Source organism: Poecilia reticulata, chromosome 20 (assembly GCF_904066995.2).
Source record: "Poecilia reticulata chromosome 20, P_reticulata-male-v2, whole genome shotgun sequence".
Lineage (NCBI taxonomy): Eukaryota > Metazoa > Chordata > Actinopteri > Cyprinodontiformes > Poeciliidae > Poecilia > Poecilia reticulata.
This window is the reverse complement of record NC_088849.1, coordinates 22,275,310-22,290,625: the sequence shown is the minus strand read 5'-3', so window position 1 is coordinate 22,290,625 and position 15,316 is coordinate 22,275,310. Positions and strand designations below refer to the sequence as shown.

General features: G+C 36.2%; 1 long non-coding RNA gene across 1 annotated transcript; it reads left to right on the top strand.

Annotated features, from left to right (window-relative positions):
- Positions 1 to 6,019: 6,019 nt before the first annotated feature.
- On the top strand, positions 6,020 to 7,186 carry LOC145549482 (uncharacterized). The gene is made up of 2 exons (XR_014085473.1): positions 6,020 to 6,946; positions 7,047 to 7,186. It is a non-coding gene; the product is annotated as an uncharacterized LOC145549482 (long non-coding RNA).
- The last annotated feature ends 8,130 nt before the right edge of the window (positions 7,187 to 15,316 follow it).

The following is a 15,316-nucleotide window of genomic DNA, read 5'->3' as shown; positions in this document are numbered from 1 at the left end:
AGGAGCATGTCGGACAGAACCAGCTCCTCTCCTCCTGCAGACGCTGAGAAACGACCCAGAGGTCAAAGTTCCTGACTGACCTGAAGGCCCAAATGTCTCAGCTCAACTGGCTGCCAGGGGTCAGAAATGAGTTTATTACTGGAAGCTGTGAATCCGACATGCTGAAAAAGCAAAACATGCAGGTCAGAGTAAGACTGGAGTTCACACTGATTAGAGCTGTTGACCTTTGACCCCATGAGCAAAAAGCTGCAACATTTGAGTGAAACATAAAAGTAATGAGAAAAATCTGACAAAGAAACTCAGAGTTGGACTTTTCATGAACATTATGGCCTGAATCTGAGAGCTTCTTAAATTTAAAACAAAGTTAACCTGATAACTTATTTACCTTTAATTTGCATTTAACGTCTTTATGGCTTCATGGTGAGCTCTTAATGTGCATTAACAGGTTATTATTATTTTAACTTTTCTCATATTTCCAGGATTGTTGCAGTTTGTAAAATACAGTAAGTCTTTATTTAGTGAGACAGAAACAGACCTGGTGTCCAGTTCTGCAACTTTTATTTAAAACATGAACCTCACATCATTTGTTTAAACAGTTTTAAAGCCACAGCCTTCCTGATTTAATAAAACGTTCTTCCTGTCCTGCTGCACAGGTTGAAGCTGCCTATCATCGTTTCCTTGGTTTGTCACTGGCAGCTGGTTCATGAATCCAGTTCGGTGAGATGTTTTAAATCTCCGTCACGCCTTGTCCTTCCCTTCGGCTCCGCAGTCGGCTGAAAGCCGACCGGACGATGACGGAGATGAAGGGTGTCGTGTTTTGGGGCGTCGTGACGTTTTTCTGGACCCACTGTCGAGGAGGTGAGTGACACATTTACAGATTAATTTTAATCCAGCTTCACCTGCTTTGATTGGGATGTTGGATAATTCAGACCAGAGACAGAAACACAAAGCAGGAAACAGACCAGATGAAATGATTTTACTAATATTATAATCATTACCACTGACTGTGTGACTCGTTGTAACTGGGAAGACAATTATTTTAAATAAAAAACATCTGCATCACAACTTAAACCTGAATAATATGCATGCTTGCTGTTATTTAACATAAATATTTCTACTGTTACAAACCAGTGAGCTCTGAGTTTGACAAGCTGTGTTTAGATGGTGGAGAATAACTGCACTGTCTGCTTCTGTTTAAACATAAAATACATCCTGAAGGTGAGATTAGCAATGTGCAAATTAACCTGAGCAGCACCAGAAACCAGCAAACAGAACCAAACAGAACCAAACAGAACCAAACAGAACCAAACAGAACCAAACAGAACCAAACAGAACCAAACAGAACCGGTCCGAAAACATTCCTTCAAAATCACACAGCAAACATAACAGGAAGCAAAATTATCAGATTTAATATAAACCCCAGATTAATACAGATTTTTATTAAACTGGATCCAAACAACACATGACTGTTGAGAAATAAATAAATAGTAAAAGAATCAATTTGAAGATTGTCTCAGGAATGTTATTATTTTCTTATAAAAATGTCAGAGTTCAAAGTGGAACCAGGCAGATTGATCCTGTTTACAGCCTTAAATAAAAACTAAATATAACAAAAACAAACCAAAACCTGCACGAGGAAATAAACTGGTTCTGAAAACAGCCGGCGGTGCGGCGCTGCCATCTAGTGTTCAACTATTGAATTACATTTGCCATTGCTGGGCTGCCTGAAGGAAACGACTCACTGCAAAAACACAAACTCTTACCAAGCTTTTCTCTTTATTTCCTCCATCCATCCATCCATCCATCCATCCATCCATCCATCCATCCATCCATCCATCCATCCATCCATCCATCCATCCATCCATCCATCCATCCATCCATCCATCCATCCATCCATCCATCCATTTTCTTTCACCCTTGTCCCTCAGTGGGGTCGGGAGGTTTTCTTTATTTCCTTAATATCTAAATATACTTGAAACAAGACAAAACTAACTGACAGTAACTTTTCAGGAGGTTGTTTTAAGTCAGTAATTCTTTAATATTGATTTTTTTAAATCCTGGTAATTTTTTCACTTCTCACATGGGAAAAATGTTTTGTTATACAAACTAATAATTTTTCATCAATATTCAGAAGCTACTGACTCAAAACAAACTTCTGCATGTTGCTGAGAAGTTATTTGTTAGTGTTGTTTTATTTCAGGTGCAATAGGATATTTGAACTAGAAACTGGACCAAAATACTTGATAAGATTTTGTGTTTTTGCAGTGAAAAATCAGCATTTCTTTCTACTTTCAGATGTTGCTTGTACATTTCTCCGTATGAAACTAGAAAAGCAATAAGTTTAGGTTTTCTTATAAAAATGAATTTCCATGGATCAATATAATAATGTAGATTTGTTCTGCCTCTGCTGCAGACAGAGACGTCTCCTGTGTTTTCAGTGAGGTCTGCGTCCTGCCATGCAGCTTCCAGCCGGCCGATGGACCGGCGGTCCACTGGACTCAGCTGGCAGCAGGAGGATCTGCGGTTCATTCTTACTATGACGGCAGGGACCAAGTCCAACACCAGAACCAGAACTTCAGGGGCCGAACGTCCCTGTTTGTGGACCAGGTCGCTTCAGGAAACGCCTCTCTGCTGCTGACCGGAGTGAAGGTCCAGGATCAGGGCCGATATGTGTGCAACTGCAGCAGCTCAGCAGGAACCAGGCTGGCCTTCATCAGAGTCTCAGTGGACGGTGGGAACCACAGGATTATTAACGTCTGCATGGAAATCTGCGATCAGATCCATCCGTTCTTTACCTTTAATTTGACAAACATTCATGTTTTTCTCTAGTTTCTGCTGCAAATGGCTTAGTAAGCTTGAAATAAGACAAACTAACTTAGAAGTAACTTGTAAGAAATATGAGTTTGATTAAATAATCCCTTCAGATTGAGAAAAAATTACTGGTTAAATTTGGCAGATTATTTCACTTATAATAAGACATTTTTCCATGTTACAAGTGAAATAATCTGCCAGTGAAACTGTGGCTTTTGGTCAATCATTTTACCTGTAAATTAATTTGTCTAATTTCAGCATTACTGAGAAATTTGTACTAAAAAATAAAAAACATTCTTGTTCAGATTTTGTGTTTTAGTAACAAAATGTGTGTGCAGCTCCGGTGAAGACGGTCGACCTGCGACAAGCAGAGAACCGGATCATCTGCAGCTCGGATGGGATCTACCCGGAACCGAACCTCACCTGGTCCACCGAGCCGCCGTCCGAGTTCGTCCTCCACAGCTCGACTCTGGTGCAGCTGACCGAGCAGCAGCTGTTCAACATCAGCAGCTCCCTGATGGTTCCGGACAAAAACACGGACCTGAATTACGTCTGCACCGTCACAACCCGGAAGAACCACAAGACCGAGAGGCTGGTCAACCCGGAAACAGCAGGTGATTGTTTTAAAGTCATCCGGTCGTCTTAAAGCAGCAGAGGTCAGATTAAATATGGAGGTCAGATTAAATCTGGAGGTCAGATTAAATCTGGATGTGAACGCGCTGTGTGTTCAGGTCGGGCTCAGGGGATGGGGATCGTCGCTGGAGTCATCTTGGTGACATGGTCAACGATGGCGATTCCCTTCTGTGTTGAAAAATGTATCAAGGTGAGCCTGAGTTATTCTTTTGTTGAAGCAGTGAATAAATACATAATTATAAACAATATCTCAATATTTACATGTTTATGTTCAAATGTCTGAGACCAAATAGAGACTTTTAGAAGTTAAATTCTTCATTTGTTTGAACAAAGTTTGTAACTAAAGCTGATTCTGATGTTTCTGTTCCCTTCAGTCCATGAAGTCCAAACGATCCCGGCAGCAGAACATTTTATTAGAAGTACAACCAGAGAATGGATCAGTCAGCAGTCGGGGGTAAACCAGCTGCACTCCAACCCGTTTCTGCTTTCCAGGATTTCACTTTTGTTCTGTTCAGTTTTTTTCAGAACTGAAATCTAATTTCTTTCTGCAGGAGCCTGATGGAGACTCCAGACTCAGAGGAACCTCAGAGTCTCCACCCACAGGAAAACCAAGCCGGTTAAACTGGGTGGAGCTGAAAACGAGCTGACCTCCCTGGGAATAAGGGGCCTGATGGCCTGAGAGCCCAGAAGAACATGAAGGACCAGAACCAGAACCAGAACCAAACTGGTCCATCTGGCAACTCCTGGTTCCGTGTAAATGAACTTTCTGAGTTCCTCTGATCTCTGTAACGTTTTCTACTCCAACCTGTAGAAAATGTTTTACTGATGTGAAAATTAGGCTCTTTATATTTTTGCACTTATTTATTTGTAGCCGATTTATTTTGAATTTTCTCTTTTTTTTAAGAGAAAACAAACTCACTGTTCTATTTGTTATACAATATAATGTCATTAATTGAATTTTATATATAATGTTTTCATTATTATTACTGTAATTTTCCTCTTTCCCAATCATGTTTATTAGTACATTAAAGGGTGAAAAGCAACTTAATCTTTCAAATGAAAATATTTTATTCCTGACTGCTTTTCTCTTTAATTTCATCTGAATTGCTTATTTCACAGAACGTGATCCTTTTCTTTATGATGTAACAACAAGCTGATAACTGGTTATAAACACAACATCGATTCTTAAAAACACTATTTGTACAACATTACAGCTCAAACTGCAAAGGAACGATGGAACAAACTCAACTAATCAGATTTCTGTCTAAACACTGTGATAAAAACAAAACGGCATCAACAAAAATAAAACACAGAAAACTTACAAAGGCTGAAATTAATCCTGGTTCACACTTGTACATCACATCTAAAGTATTTCAGCCTCTCCTGGTATCATTTAGTGCTTTAAACATCGATGAAATTTTAAATTCTCTATTACTTTAGTGGTTTTTGTTAGTCTGATCTGTACATCAGTCACACTTAGTTCAGGACTTTCGCTTGTCACTCATTCAACTGGTTGGTTGAGATTATTTACCAACACACCTTGTTAACTCCTACCGAGTCATTTGAACGCAATGGTTGAGCTCAGGTGGTTCGTGTTTTTGCTCGTCTCGACTTTTCTGTTTAGTGTTTCTACAGAAGGTAAGTAAAAGATTTGATGGATTTTAATGTTGATGTCAGCATGAAGGTGCTACGTTCTGCTGTTGCATTTTATTTAGTCACTGAACCCAAAGGCGAAGGAACGAGTCTGTCACTGGAGGGGAAACGCATCGGAAACGTGAGAGATTAAATTTAAACATCAGTAACGCGTTACTCTAATCCGGCCCCTTGTTTCAGTAACAAGTAACACGTTACTATTTACTATCCAATAATCAGATTAAAGTTATGCATAGTATAATGACCGTCATTCCAGGATAAACACTCACTTTATCATTTCTCTCACAACTAGCGAGATAAATACTCTGGTAGCACAGACAGGCTACCAGATTCTGATATATTTTATTGGTCAAGACATTTGATTATTGGTCAAAATGCATTGATACAAGTTGACTGGCAAATGAACAGATTCTGCCTTTTTCTAAAACCAAAGTAAAAAACAGCTCATAGAATAGGACTCAGCAGTTTTAAACTCAATACATCAGTATGACCAACAAAAATAAAACAATATAATATAATTAATATAATATAATATAATATAATATAATATAATATAATATAATATAATATAATATAATATAATATAATATAATATAATATAATATAATATAATATATTGTGCGCCCACAAGGCGGCACAAGCGCTGAAGGAGAAGAAGAAGAAGAAGAAGAAGAAGAAGAAGAAGAAGAAGAAGAAGAAGAAGAAGAAGAAGAAGAAGAAGAAGAAAAAGATATAATATAATATAATATAATATAATATAATATAATATAATATAATATAATATAATATAATATAATATAAGTGGTCGAGTATGATCAGGTTCTGTGTAGACATCATTCCTCACTTTAAATAACGAAAAGGCTCATTTTGCTGCTGTTTCAGTCTCATTCTGATGACATAAATCATTGTGACTAAACTAGCTAACTTTTATACAAAGTTAGCAGTAAAATGTTGGACATGTGACTATTCCAGAATTAAAACGGCTTAACCAAAAATATTTTGTTCTATATATGAAAGTAAACTGACAGAAAGATGTTATAAACGAGCGATATTCAAGGCAACATTCCCGACAGTTTACCTCATTCAAACGGATTTTCTGGCTCCCGCTGATAGGGGAGGAAGCGCTGTGGTGCGCCTTCAAAATAAAAGCACGTGAGTGGAAGATTTTAAAATTGTTCGCAAAAGCGGTGAATTAAAAAAAATATATATATATTTTTGGGAGAAGGGACAATATTGGAGACAGTCAATATTGTTTTAAAGGAAAACTCAACCAACCCTACTTTTACTTTTTAATTTGATTCTGTATTGTTCTGTTGTGACAATCTCTTTTTTTCAATCTTCAAAAAACATCTAATGTTCCTCACAAATAAATCTTTTGTTGTAAATATATCCCTGGTTATTATGAGCTGCAGTATTCAGACGAACAGGTTTGACTAAAAAGTTTGAAACATCTGACAGTTTTCAGTCTTGTTTATATGACACCAATTCCCAACAACAAGAAACTGACACTTTTCTAAAATGTCAATTTAATCCAGCCATAAAAACAGATTAAAATCAAATGAACTGAAATTTAATCCTAGTTATTAAATAATTCCTCCAGCCTGGGGAGAGTCGCTGCTCAGAGGCAGAGGAGCTCAATCATTTTATACATTATCTGCCTCTATGGTGACATGTTTAACAAATATTTAATAAAATATTGTTATAAAAATTACACACTGCTGGCTTAAGCAGCTTTTGATGAGTTGCTGCTGCTGCTTAATGGAACAACTTGCACTTTTATCTTCTCTGCAGAAATTAGCATCAGTTCAACATGGAGGTGCCCAAAATGCTGAGTTGACTTCACAAAACGGTGATTCATAAACTTGAGCATTTCTAAAGCAATGATCCATACAGCAGTGCAGAATAAACAGCTGTAGGTCTTTTCTAATTCATTTTTTCTATTTTTGCAGCAGAAGAAGAGAAGGACCTGAGGACTGACAGCTAAAAATCACAAAAGAGCAGAAAAACTGAATCTCTGTCTGTCATGACTGATTAGAAGCTTAAAGGCATAACTTTTTTATATTTTATTTTCTAAGCAGAAATTTAAATTTTTTTAAAAATTGAAGGACTCCTAAATTGTGACAGAAGTAAAATAACTGCTGTTTTCTTTTGCTGCAGTCGGTTCAGTTTGAACCTATAATTTATTTGCAGACTCTGGATTATGAACTATCAATATCACTTTATTATTGTCTTTGCATGGACATTTTTCCATACAACAATCAATTTTTTATTATTTTTTGTTATTTTTCTTGATGCTGAACTCAGTGGGACAGTTCGGATTTCATAGAGTGGGATTCTGTGGAGTGATTATGAGCTGTCAGTGTCTTACTTGGTGGATAACTCTCCCTGCCTCAGGATTTCCATCTACATAAAAAAACAGGTTCATTTCTGCATTGTAAAACTATTTCACAAATCTTTAAACTGCCATAATTTTTGCTTTAGAATCTTATTTAATCCAATAAACATATAAGAACTGCTGTACAGTGAACCTTTCTGCCTACTTGTGGTTCGATATTTGTGGATTTTTCTGTGAATACAAAATTATTCATGAATAATCTGCCTATATGCAGATATTTTTGATAAGACATATTAAAAAAATCCAATTTAGGAAACGGAAATACTTGGGCACAATGCTGCTTGATACAAATTGACTAAAGTTTACAAAGCAGCCAATCAAGGAGGGCCATTTGTTTTCATTGACTGTGATTGGTTGTAAGTCTGGAGATGAGGAAGACTGTATGTTATCTTCTGTGGTGCTAGGCGATTTCCACAGCCCATATTAATGGTTATTAAGGTACATGTGGTGCTATAAGGATTCATGGATTTCATCAATTCCTGGGCAGATATGATCCTTAATCCCCATGGAAACTCAAAGTCTGCTGTATCATTTTGTTTTAACCGTAAAAATCTGTCAACTTGTCTTTCCTTTAATTCTTTATCCACAAACTTCATTTGGTGCTTAGTTATGATAGTATGTCTCATTCTTAACATCTCTACCTTCAGCAACTAACAATCAGCTAACAGTACAACCAGTGCATGACAATGAAACAAAGTTAAACCAAACTACCATGATTGTTTTAAAGATTTTACATCTTTGATGGTAAAACTGGCCCTGCTCTCACAACGCAGCACAGTTTGAATTTGTTGTTCAAACTTCTCCAAACTGAGATTGATCAGTTATTTCCTGGAGGTAAGATACTGACTGCTGACAATCTTCCCACAGAACCCCAAGTAAAACAAAAAAATGCAGTGTCCCTTTTACATATTCTCTCTCTCCTGTTTTAATTTGAAAACATATTTAATATTTTGAAGCATGTTGAAGATTTTAACAAATTTATTTAAAAAATTTATTTATAAAGTCATTTTATAATTTGATGCAATCTCTTGATCATTTTCAAAGGCTTTTTTTTTAAATCCTGAGCAGAAGAAAGCCTAAGTTCTGCACAAAATACAATTGTTTTCTGTGTTTCTGCTAGATGATGCAGAGTGATGATCAAAATCAGGCTCCACAATGTTGATCTGGGTATAAATGATTAAAACTGTCACAATATTCTCACTGCTCAAAAGAAATTATTTTTGTTTAGCTCATTTAGGGGTGCTATTGAAAATGCACATACTTATGTTCCACATGTACCAAATGACATGTAACAATAACAATAAACATGACATAAAGTAAATGCAAGTCCTTGCTTCAATCAGCAAATGTAACATAATCCATAAAGATCATTAAATACATTTTTAGAGTCATGATAAGGGAGAAATAATGTTCCAGATGAATTCACATTTCTTTAGTTAATTAACAAAGAATAAAACATACACACCCAAAACATCAAACACTGAGCAAATCATGTTGAGGCCAAATGAGGCTGACTGACCTGAACACAGGTAACCGGCTCTACTCTGCCCCCTAGCGTCCAAATAAAAAACCTTCTGTGCAGCATGTCAGAAACATTCAGGAAGCCCGTCAGAAATAATAATTTCTGCAATTTCTATTCATATTTTCCATGAGTGAAAAGGGAATTAATCATTTCCAACATGGTATTTTTAAAAATATCAATATGTTGAGAGAGTTTTCTCCCAACTGCAATGAGAAATTAACCTCTTGGCTGAAAGAAAATTATAAATCTAAACCTGTGCTGGGTGAATTATTTCAGTTTCAGTTCACATCTTTAATTTCATGGAGACAAACAGGATTTTCCGCCTAATTTTACCACCAAATATAGCAGTTAGACCAAGTCTGCATCAGAGTCGACCCAAAGAAAATCTGTTAATGTGAGAAAAGACTGGATTCTGGAATTAGTGAGAGAAACTGATATAAACTCAGTTTTAGTCAAACATGTTTGAATTTTTGAGGCGGTTCTGGACGCAGAACAAATCACCGGCCCGAAGAGCAAATCGCTGACAAGCAGCGGAAAAGGTGCAAGGCGACTTCTTTAAAACTTCATTTTTATGTTCATAATCTTGTATTTATGTTCATAAATCAAGATTATGAACATAAATACAACAGCAGCTTGTTGCTGTTACCTATAATCTAATTAATTACAATCACATTGTGTTAAAAATAAAACAGATTCCTGGATATTCAAGACAAAAACAGTGAATAAAGAATCTTATTGAAATGAACCAAATAATTCAGATAGTAAATGTAAACTTAATGGGACTTGATTTAATAAATTGACGTTTCTGAAGAAAATATTTTCCACAAACTTTTTAAACATAGATTCTTACTGACTGTAGTCACCTCCAATCAAATCACACTCATTTACATATTTTAAAATGTGATCTTATTTCTTTTTCTGGAACAAAATAAAATCTGTTATTTGATGAATGAGGGAGAAAAACAACCAGAAACGTGACGAAGATGATCAGAGAAACTCTGCTGCACTGAAGCTGCAGCCAAATAAACCGGACTGGGTGGATCCGTTTCTCTGATCCGATCCGTTTCCTTGAAGCCTTAATCAGGTTGGTGTGAACTGGGACCAGTAACTGGGCCCATGGGCAGCATCAGGAGCTACGTGGTTCTGCTGGTTCTGAGCTTCCAGTGGATTTCTTCAGAAAGAGGCGAGTGAAGCAGGAGTCATGTTGCTCTGCAGATTTTTATCTGACGATAAAACAAACAAACAGAGACGTGTTGAAATGTTTCTGTTCAAACTGCAGCTTGAGTCTGAAAACTTCAGCTCATCTGGCATTTTAATGGTTTTATTCTGTTTCAGACAAATTATGAATTTCAGACATTTTTCAGCTTAATGTTTATAAACATTTCTGTTATTTATGAAACAATATTTAGCTTAATACTTTCAGTTTTCTGATGAGAAGGCCAAGACAAATATAATCTACCAGTCTCTATTAATATTTATATATATATTATATATAAAAACACTGAACATACTGAGTGGAAACAGATGTTTTTTTTTTATTTTAACTCTGTAAAATCTGTGCATTTATTTTGTAATGTAAACATCCAGAACCTGGATCTCAGCCAGCAGCTGGTCAATAGTTTCACTTTTAATCAGCAAGACAAACATTTGATTGACAGGTTAGTTTTAGTTTTTAACATTTAAAGAGCAAAACATGATTCCTATACTTACAATGTTGAGAGGTGGTGAAACAAACTGAACCACTTTGTCACAGGAACTAGTGATTTTTTAGAAATCAAGAATCACGCATTTAAAATAAATTCCTTTACATTGAAAAGTTGTTTGTAAGTTAGTTTTGTCTTATTTCATAAGATATTTGCTCTAATTCTAGAAACTAAACCAACACTTGGTAAGATTTGATGTTTTTCCAGTTAAATTGTTTATTGCAGACATGAAGTGTGAATCATTTTTATAAAATTATATTATTTTTTTCAGTCACCCGGGTGACGTGTGTTTTCAGCCAGAGCTGCGTTTTGCCCTGCAGCGTCTCCAGCAGCTCTGATGTCATCATCAACTGGAGCCGCCTGACACCTGCAGACGGCGCCGCCCACCGTTACTACGGCAACCAGGACCAGCTGGGCCAACAGAACCAGAACTTCAGAGGCAGAACGTCTCTGTTCACGGATCAGATCTCCAGAGGAAACGCCTCGCTGCTGCTGACAGGGGTCAAAGTTCAGGATGAGGGAACCTACAGGTGCAACACCAGTGGAAATAAACTGGTTTTTATTCACCTGAGAGTCGAAGGTGGGATTTAAAACAAGTTGATTATTAATTATGTTGATATTTTTGATATTCTGATCTGTGTTTTATTGCAGCTCCAGTCTCTGACATCAGGATCCATCAGGATGGAAACAGGATCACCTGCAGCTCAGAGGGGATCTACCCTCAACCTGAACTCACCTGGTCCACTGAGCCTCCATCCAACACGGCTCTGCAGAACAGAACCACAGTCCATCAGACTGAGGAGAAGCTTTATGACATCAGCAGCTCTCTGACGGGTCCAGATGGTTCTGATCTGACCTACAGCTGCAGCATCAGAACCAGGAGGAACCAGAGGAGAGCAACGCTTCATAAACTCAGTAAGAATCAGAACCTGGTGGTTCTGGTTTGGTTCTGAACGTGTCTCATCTAAATGAACCTAAAATGTTGAGGTTCATCTTAACTTTCTTATTATTTCTTTCCAGGAAATTCCCAGATTGCTGAAGAAAATCCTGATGGCAGTGACTGGATTATCACCTGTAATCTGCACAGTGATAGCAGGTAAAATTATTCACTTCACTCATTAAGCTGCAGCTGAATGATACTGGGAAAATATCTGATATGCAATAATATTGGTAAACAATGTGATGGCAACATCCATCCATTTTCTTGCACCCTTGTCCCTCAGTGGGGTCGGGAGGGGTGCTGGTGCCGATCTCCAGCCAACGTTTCGGGCGAGAGGCGGGGTCACCCTGGACAGGTCGCCAGTCTGTCACAAGGCAACACAGAGACACACAGGACACACAACCATGCACACACACACTCACACATAGGGGCAATTTGGAGAGGCCAATTAACCTGACAGTCATGTTTTTGGACTGTGGGAGGAAACCGGAGTACCTGGAGGAAACCCACCATGCACAGGGAGAACATGGAGACTCCATGCAGAAAGACCCCAGGCTGGGAATTGAACCCAGAACCTTCTTGCTGCAAGGCAACAGCTCTACCAACTGCGCCACTGTGCAGCCCGTGATGGCAACATAATTTAGATAAATAAAAAGTTCTTCATGTCTTTAAACAGTGGTTCCTAAACATGTTCTGGGCCCCCCTACGGATTACAAATGGCTACCTGGTTGAACGACTTATGCGTTGTTTTTTCATCCAGACGGGGAAGTATGAGACGCCCCCCACCTGCAATGACACGGCGCCCCCCCTAGAGGGCGCGCCCCACAGTTTGGAAACCTCTGTCTTTAAAGACTTCATTTTAATTCAACTCTTAATATTTTCCTGCTTTGAGAAAATAAACAAAGACTCGTCTGTTTAGATACTGGAGAGAAATGTAATTAATCTGAATATGATTTTATTTTTTAAAAAATCATCTGTTTTCAGCAGTGATGAAGCCGAGCTGCAGCTTTTAGTGATTTCACCAGGATTTCCTAAAACATTTTCTGCTGCATTAATCAAACATCTGCTACAATATTTCTAGCACAGAAAGAAAAATACTTACTGTATATAATCTGTATTCTAAGGAAATGTTAGTTCCATTCAGTAATACAGATATAAATGTATAATTTACACATTTTGTTAGTGTTGTTATCTAACAATGTTTTTCCTGTTTTCTAGAAATTCTGAGTCGCCGTTGGAAGAATAAAGCAAACTGATGGTGAGTAAATCAATTTTCACATAAAATGTAAGTTTTTTGTGTCATAAAGTGATAAAAGACAGACAGCAGGAGGATTAATTCAGACGTGTTTTATAGAAGATAAAACTGGAGGAAAGTCTGGAGATGCTTTAACAAACTTTAATTTGTTACAACAAAGATGTTAAAAACACTGAATGATTTTAACGTACTTTGTATTTATATGTCTTAACTCAAACAGATCTTTGTTATTCACACATTTTAGCATGGAAATAAACATAAATATTAAATTATGAGCTCATTTCCTGTCTAATAAAATGCTGATTCATGTTTTATAAACAGTGACTTGCAAAATAATTTCTGCTCATATAAATCATGTTAAATAATGCAGTAATAAAGGTTTCATTTAGCAGGTTAATATTTAGTTTTAATTTAGTTATTTTTGACTCTTCCTCCATTTTCTCTGCGCTGCAGGAGAATCAGAGGATCTTCAGGACAAACCAGTTCAGGTTCCCAGTGTCCCAATCCAGACCAGCAGGATGGTGGAGTTTATTAACTTTAACTATTTTATGTCAAATAAAAAAACTAAAAACGGGAAAATATGAAGCATTGAAGATGAAACTCAGAACTAGAGAAATCTTTATTCAGCCCAACTTTACTTTTTACAAGCTGAACGCAGTTTTTCCCAAAAGAATCACTTAAAAGTGGAATTTAATTTGCATGTGATGCAATAAAATTGTCATAAAATTAGGGATTAAAAAAAAATTAAACAGGAAAAAATCTGAGGCTGAATTTTTTTCCTTGTAAATTTTTCAGGCAGAATAGATTTTTAGTTGTTAATACATTTTATAAAACTAGATAAATGTTACTTAAATAAAAATATATGGCTTTTATTTTATGTTTTATCTTCTGAACTCAATCTGTATTGTAACAGATACAAAACACATTTTTTTCCTGCTGATCTATTTAGTTTTTTTCTTAAATTTAACAACAGTTTAAATTTTTTTTGCCTAAATATTTCATTTATATCTTTACTTGTCAAATTTTCCTTAAAATAAGTTAGAAGTATTATTTGTAGGATGTATTTTTCCCACATAAAAATAGTATTTCAATGAAAAAACAATGTTTTACTGTTAAATTACAAATGATTCCAGCTGAAATTAATTTCTCTTTAATTAATAAAATCAAAACAAGCAGAATGTCTCTTTATACTGATCATAGTCTTTTAGGAATGTTTTGGGTTTTTTTTGATAATTTTGTAAGATCTGGTGTAAATAAATGTAAATATAAGGTGATTTTCTAAATCTTCCAGGAAGAGGAATCTCAACCTTTGGGTGAAATTTTAACTGAACATTAATTAATTAATTAAAACATTAACTGAGACTCAGTGTGGTTCAATATAGATTTCAGTATTTCTAGATTCTTTTTTCTTCATTTTTGCTGCTTTGATGAGATGAAAACACGTTTTATACACATTTCTTTTAATCTTCTGTAAAATTGTTTTCTTTTTGTTTCTTGTATGAATGTGGAATTTACAGTGTTCATTTTATTTATACTTTTTTAACATTTCTTTTAAATGAACTGCTGCTAGAACAATAATTAATTATCTCTTTTCTCTTGTGTTTCAGTTGCTGTATCTTATTATTCATCACTGTAAAACAAACAGCAGTAAAACTGTTTTATCGTAAATTCAAAAACTATTTTTTTGATGAATAAAATTCAATTCAAGCTGCTTTAATTGTGTGGTGCATTTGTGACAATGTTCTGAAAGAAGCTAGTTAATTTGTATTGTGTTCATATTAGTTGCACCTCGAGGAACGACAGATGGAAACTAACTTTATGGATAACTGGCACATGATGTGATGTGTATCGAATATTTTCAGTTTTAGAATAAATACATGCTGAATGATGTGCTAAAGGTGGAGCTTCTTAAAGAGACAGAGGACAATTTCATTACATCAGATGATGCAAAGTCAAATGAAGCTGTTTTTGAAGGTAACTTAGTTGTGTCAGATGAAGCCCCTTGGTGTTTGTGTCGCCTTATTTAAAACCACATAACAAACAACGTCTCACATTATTACGTTGGAATTTTAGATTTTCAGGAAGAAAGTCACAAACACAACGAATATTGCCTGCTCCAACAAGCACTGCACTCCCATGACACTATCAAATATAATATTGTATTACATTTAATCAATGTAATTTTAATTTTAATTTCTATTAATATAATGTTATAGTTAAAGGAACAAATCATTTTAATAACTATTTAATAACTGTTTTCTCTGAGCGGAGCTCCGAGGCTGGATGCTGCTCACACTGAGCTCAGGGGTCAAGCTGGAGACAACCGAGCCGGAAGGAAGCCGGGCCCGGGCCTTTCAAAATAAGAGCAGGATTAAACCGATTAACTGGAAGAAGGAAAAAAGCT